The following is a 16,385-nucleotide window of genomic DNA, read 5'->3' as shown; positions in this document are numbered from 1 at the left end:
ATGAGTCATGAAATCCTAGTGGTTGAAGTGTTGTTTTCATTGTCCTCTATGTTTCAAATGATTCTCCTTAACCGCTAGCGGCTCACCCAGCGACGGAAGCGAAGGAAGCATGGATGAACTCTTGGAGCCAGGGTGAGTCATGAAATCCTAGCCATTGAAGCATCATCTTCATTGTTCTTTAAATTTCAGGTGATTCTTCTCACTCTAGCAGCTCATCCAGCGGCAGGAGGCGAGAGAAACCTGGATCAGTTCTTGGAGCCTAGATTATATTTCACCCATGTTAGGATCTATCACTGCCCGGGTGTGGCCATTGCAGCCGATGCCTACACCAGGGAGTCAATGGTGTTTTGATCCATTAGATCGACAACTTTGAATCCAATGTATTGTTGTTCCCTTTTTTAGCCTCGGTTGGTAATGGTGGTGCCAAGTGATACGTCTCCGTCGTATCTATAATTTTTGATTGTTCCATGCCAATATTCTACAACTTTCATATACTTTTGGCAACTTTTTATACTATTTTTGGGACTAACATATTGATCCAGTGCCCAGTGCCAGTTCCTGTTTGTTGCATGTTTTTTGTTTCGCAGAATATCCATATCAAACGGAGTCCAAATGGGATAAAAACTGACGGAGATTTTTTTGGAATATATATGATTTTTGGGAGGAAAATTCCACGCGAGATGTTGCCCGAGGTGGCCACGCCTGCCCCCCTGGGCACGCCCCTGACCCTCGTGGGCCACCCATAAGGCGGTCGATGCCCTTCTTTCGCCGCAAGAAAGCTAATATCCAGATAGAGATCGTGTTAAAATTTTGAGCCCAATCGGAGTTACGGATCTCCGGGAATATAAGAAACGGTGAAAGGAGAGAATCCGAGAACGCAGAAACAGAGAGAGACAGAGAGACAAATCCAATCTCGGAGGGGCTCCCCTCCCGTGCCATGGAGGCCATGGACCAAAGGGGAAACCATTCTCCCATCTAGGGAGGAGGTCAAGGAAGAAGAAGAAGAAGGAGGGGGTCTCTCTCCCCCTCGCTTCCGGTGGCACCGGAGTGCCATCGGGGGCCATCATCATCACCGCGATCTACACCAACACCTCCGCCATCTTCACCAACATCTCCATCACCTTCCCCCCCTCTATCTACAGCAGTCCACTCTCCCTCAACCCGCTGTACCCTCTACTTGAACATGGTGCTTTATGCTTCATATTATTATCCAATGATTTGTTGACATCCTATGATGTCTGAGTAGATTTTTGTTGTCCTATTGGTGGTTGATGAATTGCTATGATTGATTTAATTTGCTTGTGGTTATGTTGTTGTCCTTTGGTGCCCATCATATGATTGCGCGCGTGGATCACACCATAGGGTTAGTTGTATGTTGATAGGACTATGTATTGGAGGGCAAGAGTGACAGAAGCTTCAACCTAGCATAGAAATTGATGCATACGGGATTGAAGGGGGACCAATATACCTTATTGCTATGGTTGGGTTTTACCTTAATGAACATTAGTAGTTGCGGATGCTTGCTAATAGTTCCAATCATAAGTGCATAGAATTCCAAGTCAGGGATGACATGCTAGCAGTGGCCTCTCCCACATAATACTTGCTATCGGTCTAGTAAAGTAGTCAATTGCTTAGGTGCAATTTCGCAACTCCTACCACCACTTTTCCACACTCGCTATATTTACTTTATTGTTTCTTTATCTAAACAGCCCCTACTTTTTATTTACGTACTCTTTATTATCTAGCAAACCTATCCAACAACACCTACAAAGTACTTCTAGTTTCATACTTGTTCTAGGTAAAGCATGCGTAGAGTTGTATCGGTGGTCGATAGAACTTGAGGGAATATTTGTTCTACCTTTAGCTCCTCGTTGGGTTCAACACTCTTACTTATCGAAAACTGTTGCGATCCCCTATACTTGTGGGTTATCAAGACCTTATTTGGCACCGTTGCTGGGGAGCAATAGCATGGGGTGAATATTCTCGTGTGTGCTTGATTGCTTTATCACTAAGTAATGTTTATTTGCTGTTCTTAGTTGTTCTCTATCTTTAGTTATGGATATGGAACACGAAATACCAAAAAAAATAGGTGTACTTGCTACTCATGGAGACGGGGAACCTCCTAAAACCCTCGATGTTGGTTATGTGAAAAATATTATGTACTACTTTAATAATCCTGAGAAAACCCCATTCAATTATGTAATGGGAGTAACGTTGGATCAACATGAATACTTTAGGGATTACCGCTTGACACAAAAAGGGAAACTATTATGGGATCAAATTCATATATTGAATTGGTATGCTAGGCAACTATGCTTGATATATGATTATACTTGTTGCTCTAAGGTGAAGGCTCCACACCTTCCCTTTTCATGTGAATTTAATGATAATGAAACCTTAGCTTCTTATGCTAATGGTATATATGATTACTATGATGTGGAACAAATAGAAGAATTTGTTGCTTTTAAGGGTGCTTATGAAATTGAATCTTTGTTTGAAAAGCATGAAGCTTATGATGATGATGTTTATAGGCCTGAAAATTTAGCTATCTTAAAATATTGCTATGATAATTATGAATATAATTCCTATATTAATGCGCTTATTGAGAAAGTCTCCGCTGTCCAAGAAGAGACTAATATTTTGCAGGAGTCTATGGAAGAAGAAATTGATGAAACTGTGAGCTCATTGGATGAAAAAGATGAGGAGGAGAGGGAAGAACAAAAGGAGGAAGAGCGGATTAGCTACCTGTGCCTACCTTCAAATGAGAGTAACTCTTCAACTCATACATTGTTTAATTTCCCTTCGTGCTTACCGAAGGATGATTACTATGATGATTGTTATGATCCTGTTGATTCTTTTGAAATATCCCTTTTTGATGATGCTTGCTATGCTTGTGGCCAAGATGCCAATATGAATTATGCTTATGGATATGAACTTGCTATAGTTCCCTATGTTAAACATGAAATTGTTGCTATTGCACCCACACATGATAGTCCTATTATCTTTTTGAATTCTCCCGACTACACTATATCGGAGAAGTTTGCCCTTATTAAGGATTATATTGATGGTTGCCTTTTACCGTTGCACATGATGATTTTGATGAATATAATATGCATGTGCTTGCTTGCAATTATTATGAGAGGGTAACTATATCTCCACCTCTCTATGTTTCCAATATGATAAAATTGTAAGAAACTGCTTATGCTATGCATTGGCCTTTACTTTGTGTGCATGAATTGTTCTTTTATGACATGCCGATGCATAGGAAGAGAGTTAGACTTCGTTTTTACATGATATATGTTACTTTGTGCTCACTACTAAATTACAAATCACTGTTAATTAAAATTGGCTTTGATATACCTTGGGATCCGGGTGGATTCACTACTTGAGCACTATATGCCTAGCTTAATGGCTTTAAAGAAAGCGCTGCCAGGGAGACAACCCGGAAGTTTTAGAGAGTCATTTATTTCTTTTGAGTGCTTTTATATTGTTTAAAAACAACAAAAATAAAGAGGCGAACCCAAAACTTTTTCAAAAAGGAAAGTGAAAGTGAGAAAGACAAGCATTGTTGAAGTGGGAGAGCTCCTTGAACTTTGTTCATGCTCATGGCAACTTTGTGAATCTTGATTACAGAAACTTTTCAACAAAAATAATTATTCACCTGTACAATTCCATTGTATTATAAAAATAATGTGCCAAGGTTTGCCTTTAGAATGTTTACATTTGCTTGATGGTTTGTACGGTGCAGGATAGAAACTTTGGCCGTAGTGCACGATTTTACATTTTTAGCTGGAACATCAAATGGTTCTGATTCTTTTTGCACTGTATTCCTATACAAATTTTTTATTTTTCCTAATTGTGGTAGAATTTTTCAAGTATCAGAAGTATGGTGAATGTTCAGATTATTACAGACTGTTCTGTTTTAGACAGATTCTGTTTTTGATGCATAGTTTGTTTGTTTTGATGAAACTATCGATTCATATCAGTGGATTTAGCCATGAAAAATTTATATTACATTAGACACAATGCAAAAACAAAATATGAATTGGTTTGCAACAGTACTTAGAGTCGTGATTTGCTTTATTATACTAACGGATCTTACCGAGTTTTCTGTTAAAGTTTTGTGTGGATGACGTGTTCGATGATCGAGAAGGTCTCGATGTGAGAAGAAGGAAGAGAGGCAAGAGCTCAATCTTGGGGATGCCCGAGGCACCCCAAGTAAATATTCAAGGAGACTCAAGCGTCTAAGCTTGGGGATGCCCCGGAAGGCATCCCCTCTTTTTTCAACAAGTATCGGTATGTTTTCGGATTCGTTTCGTTCATGCGATATGTGCAATCTTGGAGCATCTTTTGCATTTAGTTTTCATTTTTCTTTTATGCACCATGCTGGTATGAGATAGTCCTTGGTTTATTTATAGAATTCTCTATGCACTTCACTTATATCTTTTGAGTATGGCTTTATAGAATGCTTCATGTGCTTCACTTATATCATTTGAAGTTTGAATTGCCTGTTTCTCTTTACATAGAAAACCGCCATTTGTAGAATGCTCTTTTGCTTCACTTAGATTTGTTAGAGCATGGGCATACCTTTTGTAGAAATAATTAAACTCTCTTGCTTCACTTATATCTATTTAGAGAGATGACAGGAATTGGTCATTCACATGGTTAGTCATAAAATCCTACATAAAACTTGTAGATTACTGAATATGATATGTTTTATTCCTTGCAATAGTTTTGCGATATAAAGATGGTGATATTAGAGTCATGCTAGTGGGTAGTTGTGGATTAGTAGAAATACTTGTGTTGAGGTTTGTGATTCCCGTAGCATGCACGTATGGCGAACCGTTATGTAACGAAGTCGGAGCATGATTTATTTATTGATTGTCTTCCTTATGAGTGGCGGTCGGGGACGAGTGATGGTCTTTTCCTACCAATCTATCCCCCTAGGAGCATGAGCGTAGTACTTTGTTTCGATGACTAATAGATTTTTGCAATAAGTATGTGAGTTCTTTATGACTAATGTTGAGTCCATGGATTATACGCACTCTCACCCTTACACCGTTGCTATTGCACCTACACATGATAGTCCTATTATCTTTTTGAATTCTCCCGACTACACTATATCGGAGAAGTTTCCCCTTATTAATGATTATATTGATGGGTTGCCTTTTACCATTGCACATGATGATTTTGATGAATATAATATGCATGTGCTTGCTTGCAATTATTATGAGAGGGGAACTATATCTCCACCTCTCTATGTTTCCAATATGATAAAATTGCAAGAAACTGCTTATGCTATTCATTGGTCTTCACCAAGCAACTAGTTATATCCCCACCTTCCTTTACTTTTCAGTTTATCTTCATGAAGTCATTGCTTGCCTGTCTAATCTGACTAACTTCACTGTGTGAAGACTATTACCTGTTTGGCTTCATACTGTCTTCCATTCTGATCCTTTTTACCTAGCTGTTGATAGTCTTCATACTTTCACTTTATTGCTTACCTGACTATCTTGTCTAGTGTAGTCTATCTTCCGCTGCATATCAATAGGTTCATTTCATCTATTTGTCTTCAAAGACCTTGTGTTTTGAAGACTTTCATAAAAATCGCCTATTCACCCCCCTCGATAACTAGCACTTTCAATTGGTATCAGAGCAAGGTGCTCCCCGATATGTCCATTTTGCGTCATGCTTTTATATCGATATTTATTGCATTATGGGCTGTTATTACACATTATGTCACAATACTTATGCCTATTCTCTCTTATTTTACAAGGTTTACATAAAGAGGGAGAATGCCGGCAGCTGGGATTCTGGGCTGGAAAAGGAGCAAATATTAGAGACCTATTCTGCACAGCTCCAAAAGTCCTGAAACTTCACGGATGATGTTTTCCAAATATATAAAAAATACTCAGTGGAAGAAACTCACCAGGGGGCCACACCCTGCCCACGAGGGTGGGGGGCGCGCCCTACCCCCCAGGGCGTCCCCCTACCTCGTGGGCCCCCTGGTGGCCCTCCGGTGTCCATCTTCTGCTATATGGAGTCTCTCGATGGGAAAAAAATAATAAGCCATCTTCTCGGACGAAACTCCGCCGCCACGAGGCGGAACCTTGGCGGAACCAATCTAGGGCTCTGGCGGAGCTGTTCTGTCGGGGAAACTTCCCTCCCGGAGGGGGAAATCATTGCCATCGTCATCACCAACACTCCTCTCATCGGGAGAGGGCAATCTCCACAACCATCTTCATCAGCACCATCTCATCTCAGAACCCTAGTTCATCTCTTGTATCCAATTCTTGTCTCCAAGTCCGGGATTGGTGCTAGTAGGTTGCTAGTAGTGTTAATTACTCCTTGTAGTTGATGATAGTTGGTTTAATTGGTGGAAGATCATATGTTCAGATCCTATATGCATATTAATACCCCTCTGATTATGAACATGTTTATGCTTTGTGAGTAGTTACTTTTGTTCCTGAGGACATGAGAGAAGTCTTGCTATTAGTAGTCATGTGAATTTGGTATTCGTTCGATATTTTGATGAGATGTATGCTGTCTCTCCTCTAGTGGTGTTATGTGAACGTCGACTACATGACACTTCACCATTGTTTGGGCCTAGCGGAAGGCATTGGGGAGTAATAAGTGTTGGGAACGTAGCAATAATTCAAAATTTTCCTACGTGTCACCAAGATCAATCTAGGAGATACTAGCAACGAGAGAGAGGGAGTGCATCTTCATACCCTTGAAGATCGCTAAGCGGAAGCGTTCAAGAGAACGGGGTTGATGGAGTCGTACTCGTCGTGATCCAAATCACCGATGATCCTAGCGCCGAACGGACGGCACCCCCGCGTTCAACACACGTACGGAACAGAGAGACGTCTCCTCCTTCTTGATCCAGCAAGGGGAGAGGAGAGGTTGATGGAGATCCAGCAGCACGACGACGTAGTGGTGGAAGCAGCAGGATCTTGGCAGGGCTTCGCCAAGCACCAACGAGAGGGAGAGGTGTCACGGAGGGAGAGGGAGGCGCCAGGGACTTAGGTGCGGCTGCCCTCCCTCCCCCCTACTATATATAGGACCCCTAGGGGGGGCACCGGCCCTAGGAGATCCAATCTCCAAGGGGGCCGGCGGCCAAGGGGGGGACTTGCCCCCCAAGTCAGGTGGGGCGCCCCCACCCCTAGGGTTTCCAACCCTAGGCGCAGGGGTAGGCCCATGGGGGGCGCACCAGCCCACTAGGGGCTGATTCCCCTCCCACTTCAGCCCATGGGGCCCTCCGGGATAGGTGGCCCCACCCGGTGGACCCCCGGGACCCTTCCGGTGGTGCCGGTACAATACCGATTACCCCCGGAACTTTCCCGATGGCCGAAACTGGACTTCCTATATATAAATCTTCACCTCCGGACCATTCCGGAACTCCTCGTGACGTCCAGGATCTCATCCGAGACTCCGAACAACTTTCGGGTTACCGCATACTAATATCTCTACAACCCTAGCGTCACTGAACCTTAAGTGTGTAGACCCTACGGGTTCGGGAGACACGCAGACATGACCGAGATGACTCTCCGGTCAATAACCAACAGCGGGATCCGGAAACCCATGTTGGCTCCCACATGTTCCATGATGATCTCATCGGATGAACCATGATGTCGAGGATTTAATCAATCCCGTATACAATTCCCTTTGTTTATCGGTATGATACTTGCCCGAGATTTGATCGTCGGTATCCTGATACCTCATTCAATCTCGTTACCGGAAAGTCTCTTTACTCGTTCTGTAATACATCATCCCATGATCAACTCCTTGGTCACATTGTGCACATTATGATGATGTCCTACCGAGTGGGGCCAGAGATACCTCTCCGTTACACGGAGTGACAAATCCCAGTCTCGATTCGTGCCAACCCAATAGACACTTTCGGAGATACTTGCAGTGCACCTTTATAGCCACCCAGTTACGTTGTGACGTTTGGTACACCCAAAGCATTCCTACGGTATCCGGGAGTTGCACAATCTCATGGTCTAAGGAAATGATACTTGACATTAGAAAAGCTTTAGCATACGAACTACACGTTCTTGTGCTAGGCTTAGGATTGGGTCTTGTCCATCACATCATTCTCCTAATGATGTGATCCCTTCATCAACGACATCCAATGTCCATGGTCAGGAAATGTAACCATCTATTGATCAACGAGCTAGTCAACTAGAGGCTTACTAACATGGTGTTGTGTATGTATCCACACATGTATCTGAGTTTCCTATCAATACAATTCTAGCATGGATAATAAACGATTATTATGAACAAGGAAATATAATAATAACTAATTTATTATTGCCTCTAGGGCATATTTCCAATAGTCTCCCACTTGCACTAGAGTCAATAATCCAGTTCACATCGCTATGTGATTAACACTCCAGGTCACATCCCCATGTGACTAACACCCAAAGAGTTTACTAGAGTCAATAATCTAGTTCACATTACCATGTGATTAACACTCAATGAGTTCTGGGTTTGATCATGTTATGCTTGTGAGAGATGTTATAGTCAACGGGTCTGAACCTTTCAGATCCGTGTGTGCTTTACAAATCTCTATGTCATCTTGTAGATGCAGCTACCAAGCTCTTTTTAGAGCTATTCCAAATAACTGTTCTACTATACGAATCCGGTTTACTACTCAGAATCATCCAGATTAGTGTCAAAGATTGCATTGGCGTAACCCTTTACGACGAACTCTTTTACCACCTCCATAATCGAGAAAATTCCTTAGTCCACTAGTTACTAAGGATAACCTTGACCGTTGTCCTGTGATCCATTCCTAGATCACACTTGTACCCCTTGACTGACTCAAGGCTTAGCACGCTTCAGGTGCGGTACACAACATTGCATACTTTAGAGCCTACGTCTAAAGCATAGGGGACGACCTTCGTCCTTTCTCTCTATTCTGCCGTGGTCAGGTCTTGAGTTTTACTCAATATTCATACCTTATAACACAACCAAGAACTCCTTCTTTGCCAATCTATTTTGAACTCCTTCAAAATTTTGTCATGGTATGTGTTCGTTTGAAAGTATTAAGCGATTTTGATCTATCCTTATAGATCTTGATGCTCAATGTTCAAGTAGCTTAATCCAGGTTTTCCATTAAAAACACTTTTCAAATAACCCTGTATGCTTTCCAGAAATTCTACATCATTTCTGATCAACAATATGTTAACAACATATACTCATCAAAAATTCTATAGTGCTCCCACTCACTTCTTTGGAAATACAAGTTTCTCATAAACTTTGTATATACCCAAAATATTTGATCATCTCATCAAAGCGTACATTCCAACTCCGAGATGCTTACTCCAATCCTTAGAAGGATTGCTGGAGCTTTGCATACTTCTTAGCATCTTTCAGGATTGACAAAACCTTATGGTTGTATCACATACAACCTTTCCTCAATAAAAACGTCGAGGAAACAATGTTTTGACATCCTATATGCAAGATTTCATAAATAATGCAGTAACTGCTAACATAATTCCAACAGACTCTTAGCATCGCTACGAGTGAGAAAGTTTCATCGTAGTCAACTCCTTTGAACTTGTCGGAAAACATCTTAACGACAAGTCGAGCTTTCTTAATGGTGACACTTACCATCATTGTCCGTCTTCCTTTTAAAATCCATCTGCACCCAACAGCCTTACGACCATCAAGTAGTTCTTCCAAAGTCTATACTTTGTTTTATACATGGATCCTTTCTCGGATTTTATGGCCTCGAGCCATTCGTCGGAACCCGGGCCCACCATCGCTTCTCCATAGCTCGTAGGTTCATTGTTGTCTAGCAACATGACTTCCAAGACAGAATTACGTACCACTCTGAAGTAGTACACATCCTTGTCGACCTATGAGGTTTGGTAGTGACTTGATCCGAAGTTTCATGATCATTATCATAAGCTTCCACTTCAATTGGTGTAGGTGCCACAGGAACAACTTCATGTGCCCTACTACACACTAGTTGAAGTGATGGTTCAATAACCTCATCAAGTCTCCACCATCCTCCCACTCAATTCTTTCGAGAGAAACTTTTCCTCGAGAAAGGACCCGTTTCTAGAAACAATCACTTTTGCTTCCGGATCTGAAATAGGAGGTATACCCAACTATTTTTGGGTATTCTATGAAGATGCATTTATCCGCTTTGGGTTCGAGCTTATCAGCCTGAAACTTTTTCACATAAGCGTCGCAGCCCCAAACTTTTAAGAAACGACAGCTCAGGTTTCTCTAAACCATAGTTCATACGGTGTCATCTCAACGGAATTGTGTGGTGCCCTATTTAAAGTGAATGCGGTTGTCTCTAATGCCTAACCCATAAACGATAGTGGTAATTCGATAAGAGACATCATGGTATGCACCATATCTAATAGGGTGCAGTTATGATGTTCGGACACACCATCACACTATGGTGTTCCAGGCGGTATTAGTTGTGAAATAATTTCCACAATGTCTTAATTGTGTGCCAAACTCGTAACTCAGATATTCATCTCTATGATCATATCATAGACATTTTATCATCTTGTCACGACGATCTTCAACTTCACTCTGAAATTACTTGAACCTTTCAATAATTCGGACTTGTGTTTCATCAAGTAAATATACTCAGCATCTACTCAAATCATCTGTGAAGTAAGAACATAACGATATCCACTGCGTGCCTCAGTACTCATTGGACTGCACACATCAAAATGTATTACTTCCAACAAGTTGCTTTCTTGTTCCATCTAATTGAAAATGAGGTCTTTCGGTCATCTTCCCATGTGGTATGATTTGCATGTCTCAAGTGATTCAAAATCAAGTGAGTCCAAACGATCCATCTGTATGGAGTTTCTTCATGCATATCTACCAATAGACATGGTTCGCATGTATCAATCTTTTCAAAAACGAGTGAGTCCAAAGATCCATCAACATGGAGCTTCTTCATGTGTTTTACACCAACATGACTCAAATGGCAGTGCCACAAGTACGTGGTACTATCATTACTATCTTATATCTTTTGGCATGAACATGTGTATCACCACGATCGAGATTCAATAAACCATTCATTTTAGGTGCAAGACCATTGAAGGTATTATTCAAATAAACAGAGTAACCATCATTCTCCTTAAATGAATAACCGTGTGGCGATAAACACAATCCAATCATGTCTATGCTCCATGCAAACACCATATAACAATTATTTCGGCTTAACACCAATCCTGATGGTAGAGGGAGCGTGCGATGTTTGATCACATCAACCATGGAAACACTTCCAACATATCGTCATCTCACCTTTAGCTAGTCTCCGTAGCCTTTTATTTCGAGTTACTAACACTTAGCAACCGAACCGGTATTTATTACCCTGGTGCTACTAGGAGTACTAGTAAAGTACACAATAATATAATGTATATTCAAAATACTTCTGTCGACCTTGCCAGCCTTCTCATTTACCAAGTATCTAGGGTAGTTCTGCTTCAGTGACCATTCCCCTCATTATAGAAGCACTTAGTCTCAGGTTTGGTTCAACCTTGGGTTTCTTCACTAGAGCAGCAACTGATTTGCCGTCTCATGGAGTATCCCTTCTTTCCCTTGCCCTTCTTGAAACTAGTGGTTTAACTAACCATCAACAATTGATGCTCCTACTTGATTTATACTTTCATGGTGTCAAACATCGCGAATTGCTCAAGGATCATCATGTCTATCCCTGATATGTTATAGTTCATCACTAAGCTCTAATAGCTTGGTTGTAGTGACTATGGAGAACTATCACTATCTCATCTGGAAGATTAACTCCCACTTGATTCAAGCGATTGTAGTACTCAGACAATCTGAGCACATGCTCAACAATTGAGCTTTTCTCCCTTAGTTTGCAGGCTTAAGAAACTTGTCAGAGGTCTCATACCTCTTGACGTGGGCACTAGTCTGAAATCCCAATTTCAGTCTTTGGAACATCTCATATGTTCTACGACGTTTCAAAAACGTCTTTGGTGCCACAATTCTAAACCGTTAGTATTACGCACTGAACTATCACATAGTCATCAAAACGTGTATGTCAGATGTTTCCCAACATCTACAGACGACGCTCGAGGTTCAACACACTAAGCGGTGCATTAAGGACATAGCCCTTCTGTGCAGCAACGAGGACAATCCTCAGTTCACGGACCCAGTCCGCATAATTGCTACTGTCAACTCTCAACTAAATTTTCTCTAGGAACATATCTAAAATAGTAGAACCAAAGCATGAGCTACGACATAATTTTCAAAGACCTTTTGACTATGTTCATGATAATTAAGTTCATCTAATAAAATTATTCAATGAACTCCCACTTAGATAGACATCCCTCTAGTCATCTAAGTGATACATGATCCGAGTCAACTAAGCCGTGTCCGATCATCACGTGAGACGGACTAGTCATCATCGGTGAACATCTTCATGTTGATTGTATCCACTATACGACTCATGTTCGACCTTTCGGTCTTCCGTGTTCTGAGGCCATGTCTATACATGCTAGGCTCGTCAAGTTAACCTAAGTGTATTGCGTGTGTAAATCTGGCTTACACCCGTTGTATGCGAACGTTAGTACCTATCACACCCGATCATCACGTGGTGCTTCGGAACAACGGACCTTAGCAACGGTGCACAGTTAGGGGGAACACTTTCTTGAAATTATTGTGAGGGATCATCTTATTTATGCTACCATCGTTCTAAGCAAATAAGATGTAAATATGACAAACATCACATGCAAATCATAAAGTGACATGATATGGCTAATATCATCTTGCGCCTTTGATCTCCATCTTCAAGGCGCGGCATGAACACCATCGTCACCGGCATGACACCATGATCTCCATCATCATGATCTCCATCATCGTGTCTTCATGAAGTTGCCTCGCCAACTATTACTTCTACTACTATGGCTAATGGTTAGCAATAAAGTAAAGTAATTACATGGCGTTTTCATTGACATGCAGGTCATAAATAAATTAAGACAACTCCTATGGCTCCTGCCGGTTGTCATACTCATTGACATGCAAGTCGTGATTCCTATTACAAGAACATGATCAATCTCATACATCACATATATCATTCATCACATCCTTTTGGCCATATCACATCACATAGCATACCCTGCAAAAACAAGTTAGACGTCCTCTAATTGTTGTTGCATGTTTTACGTGGCTGCTATGGGTTTCTAGCAAGAACGTTTCTTACCTACACAAACCACAACGGTGATATGCCAATTGCTATTTACCCTTCATAAGGACCCTTTTCATCGAATCCGATCCGACTAAAGTGGGAGAGACAGACACCCGCCAGCCACCTTATGCATCAAGTGCATGTCAGTCGGTGGAACCAGTCTCATGTAAGTGTACGTGTAAGGTCGGTCCGGGCCGCTTCATCCCACGATGCCACCGAATCAAGATAAGACTAGTAACGGTAAGCAAATTGAACAAATCATCGCCCACAACTACTTCGTGTTCTACTCGTGCATAGAATCTACGCATAGACCTAGCTCATGATGCCACTGTTGGAGAATGTAGCAATAATTCAAAAATTTCCTACGTGTCACCAAGATCAATCTAGGAGATACTAGCAATGAGAGAGAGGGAGTGCATCTTCATACCCTTGAAGATCGCTAAGCGGAAGCATTCAAGAGAACGGGGTTGATGGAGTCGTACTCGTCGTGATCCAAATCACCGATGATCCTAGCGCCGAACGGACGGCACCTCCGCATTCAAAACATGTACGGAATGGAGAGACATCTCCTCCTTCTTGATCCAGCAAGGGGAGAGGAGAGGTTGATGGAGATCCAGCAGCACGACGGCGTGGTGGTGGAAGCAGCGGGATCTCGACAGGGCTTCGCCAAGCACCAATGAGAGGGAGAGGTGTCACGGAGGGAGAGGGAGGCGCCAGGGACTTAGGTGCGTCTGCCCTCCCTCCCCCCACTATATATAGGACCCCTAGGGGGGCGCCGGCCCTAGGAGATCCAATCTCCAAGGGGGGCGGCAGCCAAGGGGGGGACTTGCCCCCCAAGTCAGGTGGGGCGCCCCCACCCCTAGGGTTTCCAACCCTAGGCGCAGGGGGAGGCCCATGGGGGGCGCACCAGCCCACCAGGGGCTGGTTCCCCTCCCACTTCAGTCTATGGGGCCCTCCGGGATAGGTGGCCCGACCCGGTGGACCCCTGGGACCCTTCCGGTGGTCCCGGTACAATACCGATTACCCCCGAAACTTTCCCGATGGCCGAAACTGGACTTCCTATATATAAATCTTCACCTCCGGACCATTCCGGAACTCCTCGTGACGTCCGGGATCTCATCCGAGACTCCGAACAACTTTCAGGTTACCGCATACTAATATCTCTACAACCCTAGCGTCACTGAACCTTAAGTGTGTAGACCCTACGGGTTCGGGAGACACACAGACATGACCGAGACGACTCTCCGGTCAATAACCAACAGCGGGATCTGGATACCCATGTTGGCTCCCACATGTTCCATGATGATCTCATCGGATGAACCATGATGTCGAGGATTTAACCAAATCCCGTATACAATTCCCTTTGTCTATCGGTATGATACTTGCCCGAGATTCGATCATCGGTATCCCGATACCTCGTTCAATCTCGTTACCGGCAAGCCTCTTTACTCATTCCGTAATACATCATCCCGTGATCAACTCCTTGGTCACATTGTGCACATTATGATGATGTCCTATCGAGTGGGCCCAGAGATACCTCTTCGTTACACGGAGTGACAAATCCCAGTCTCGATTCGTGCCAACCCAACAGACACTTTCGGAGATACCCGCAGTGCACCTTTATAGCCACCCAGTTATGTTGTGACGTTTGGTACACCCAAAGCATTCCTATGGTATCCGGGAGTTGCACAATCTCATGGTCTAAGGAAATGATACTTGACATTAGAAAAGCTTTAGCATACGAACTACACGTTCTTGTGCTAGGCTTAGGATTGGGTCTTGTCCATCACGTCATTCTCCTAATGATGTGATCCCTTCATCAACGACATCCAATGTCCATGGTCAGGAAACCGTAACCATCTATTGATCAACGAGCTAGTCAACTAGAGGCTTACTAGGGACATGGTGTTGTCTATGTATCCACACATGCATCTAAGTTTCCTATCAATACAATTCTAGCATGGATAATAAACGATTATTATGAACTAGGAAATATAATAATAACTAATTTATTATTGCCTCTAGGGCATATTTCCAACAATAAGTAGATGATGGGTTGCTAGAGTGACAGAAGCTTAAACCCTAGTTTATGCGTTGCTTCGTAAGGGGCTGATTTGGATCCATATGTTTCATGCTATGGTTAGGTTTACCTTAATACTTTTGTTGTAGTTGCGGATGCTTGCAATAGAGGTTAATCATAAGTGGGCTACTTGTCCAAGTAAGGGCAGTACCCAAGCACCGGTCCACCCACATACCAAATTATCAAAGTACCGAACGTGAATAATATGAACGTGATGAACACTAGCTTGACAATATTCCCATGTGTCCTCGGGAGCGCTTTACATCATATAAGAGTTTGTCTAGGCTTGTCCTTTTTTACAAAAGGATTGGGCCACCTTGCTTCTCTTTATTTACTTTTGTTACTTGTTGCTCGTTACAAATTATCCTATCACAAAACTATCTGTTACCACTTATTTCAGTACTTGCAGAGAATACCTTGCTGGAAACCGCTTATCATTTCCTTCTGCTCCTCGTTAGGTTCGACACTCTTACTTATTTAAAGGACTACGATAGATCCCCTATACTTGTGGGTCATCAAGACTCTTTTATGGCGCTATTGCCGGGGAGTGAAGAGCCTTTGGTAGGTGGAATTTGGTAAGGAAAAATTTATATAGTGTGCTGAAATTTACTGTCACTTGTTACTATGGAAAGTAATCCTCTGAGGGTCTTGTTCGGGGTATCTTCACCCCGACCAGTAGAGCAAAGAGTTGCTCCTCAACCTAATGAACCTACTGAAAATGAATATGAAAATGAAAATGCTTGCTTTGAAGTTCCTGCGGGTATGATAGAAAAACTGCTAGCTAATCCTTTTCTAGGAGATGGAACAAAACATCCTGATGAACATCTGATATATGTGGATGAAGTTTGTGGATTATTTAAGCTTGAAGGTGTACCCGGAGATGTTGTTAAGAAGAAGGTCTTCCCTTTGTCTTTGAGGGGAGCTGCATCGACATGGTATAGGCTATGTGATGATATGAGGTCTTGGAATTACAAACTATTGAAATTGGAATTTCATCAGAAGTTTTATCCTATGCATCTTGTTCATCATGATCACAATTATATATATATATAATTTTTGGCCTCGTGAAGGAGAAAGCATCGCTCAAGCTTGGGGGAGGCTTAAGTCAAT

The sequence above is a fragment of the Triticum urartu genome, chromosome 6A (assembly GCF_056163025.1).
Source record: "Triticum urartu cultivar PI428250 chromosome 6A, HENAU_Tu73, whole genome shotgun sequence".
Taxonomy (NCBI): Eukaryota; Viridiplantae; Streptophyta; class Magnoliopsida; order Poales; family Poaceae; genus Triticum; species Triticum urartu.
Note: the sequence above shows the minus strand (reverse complement) of the source record.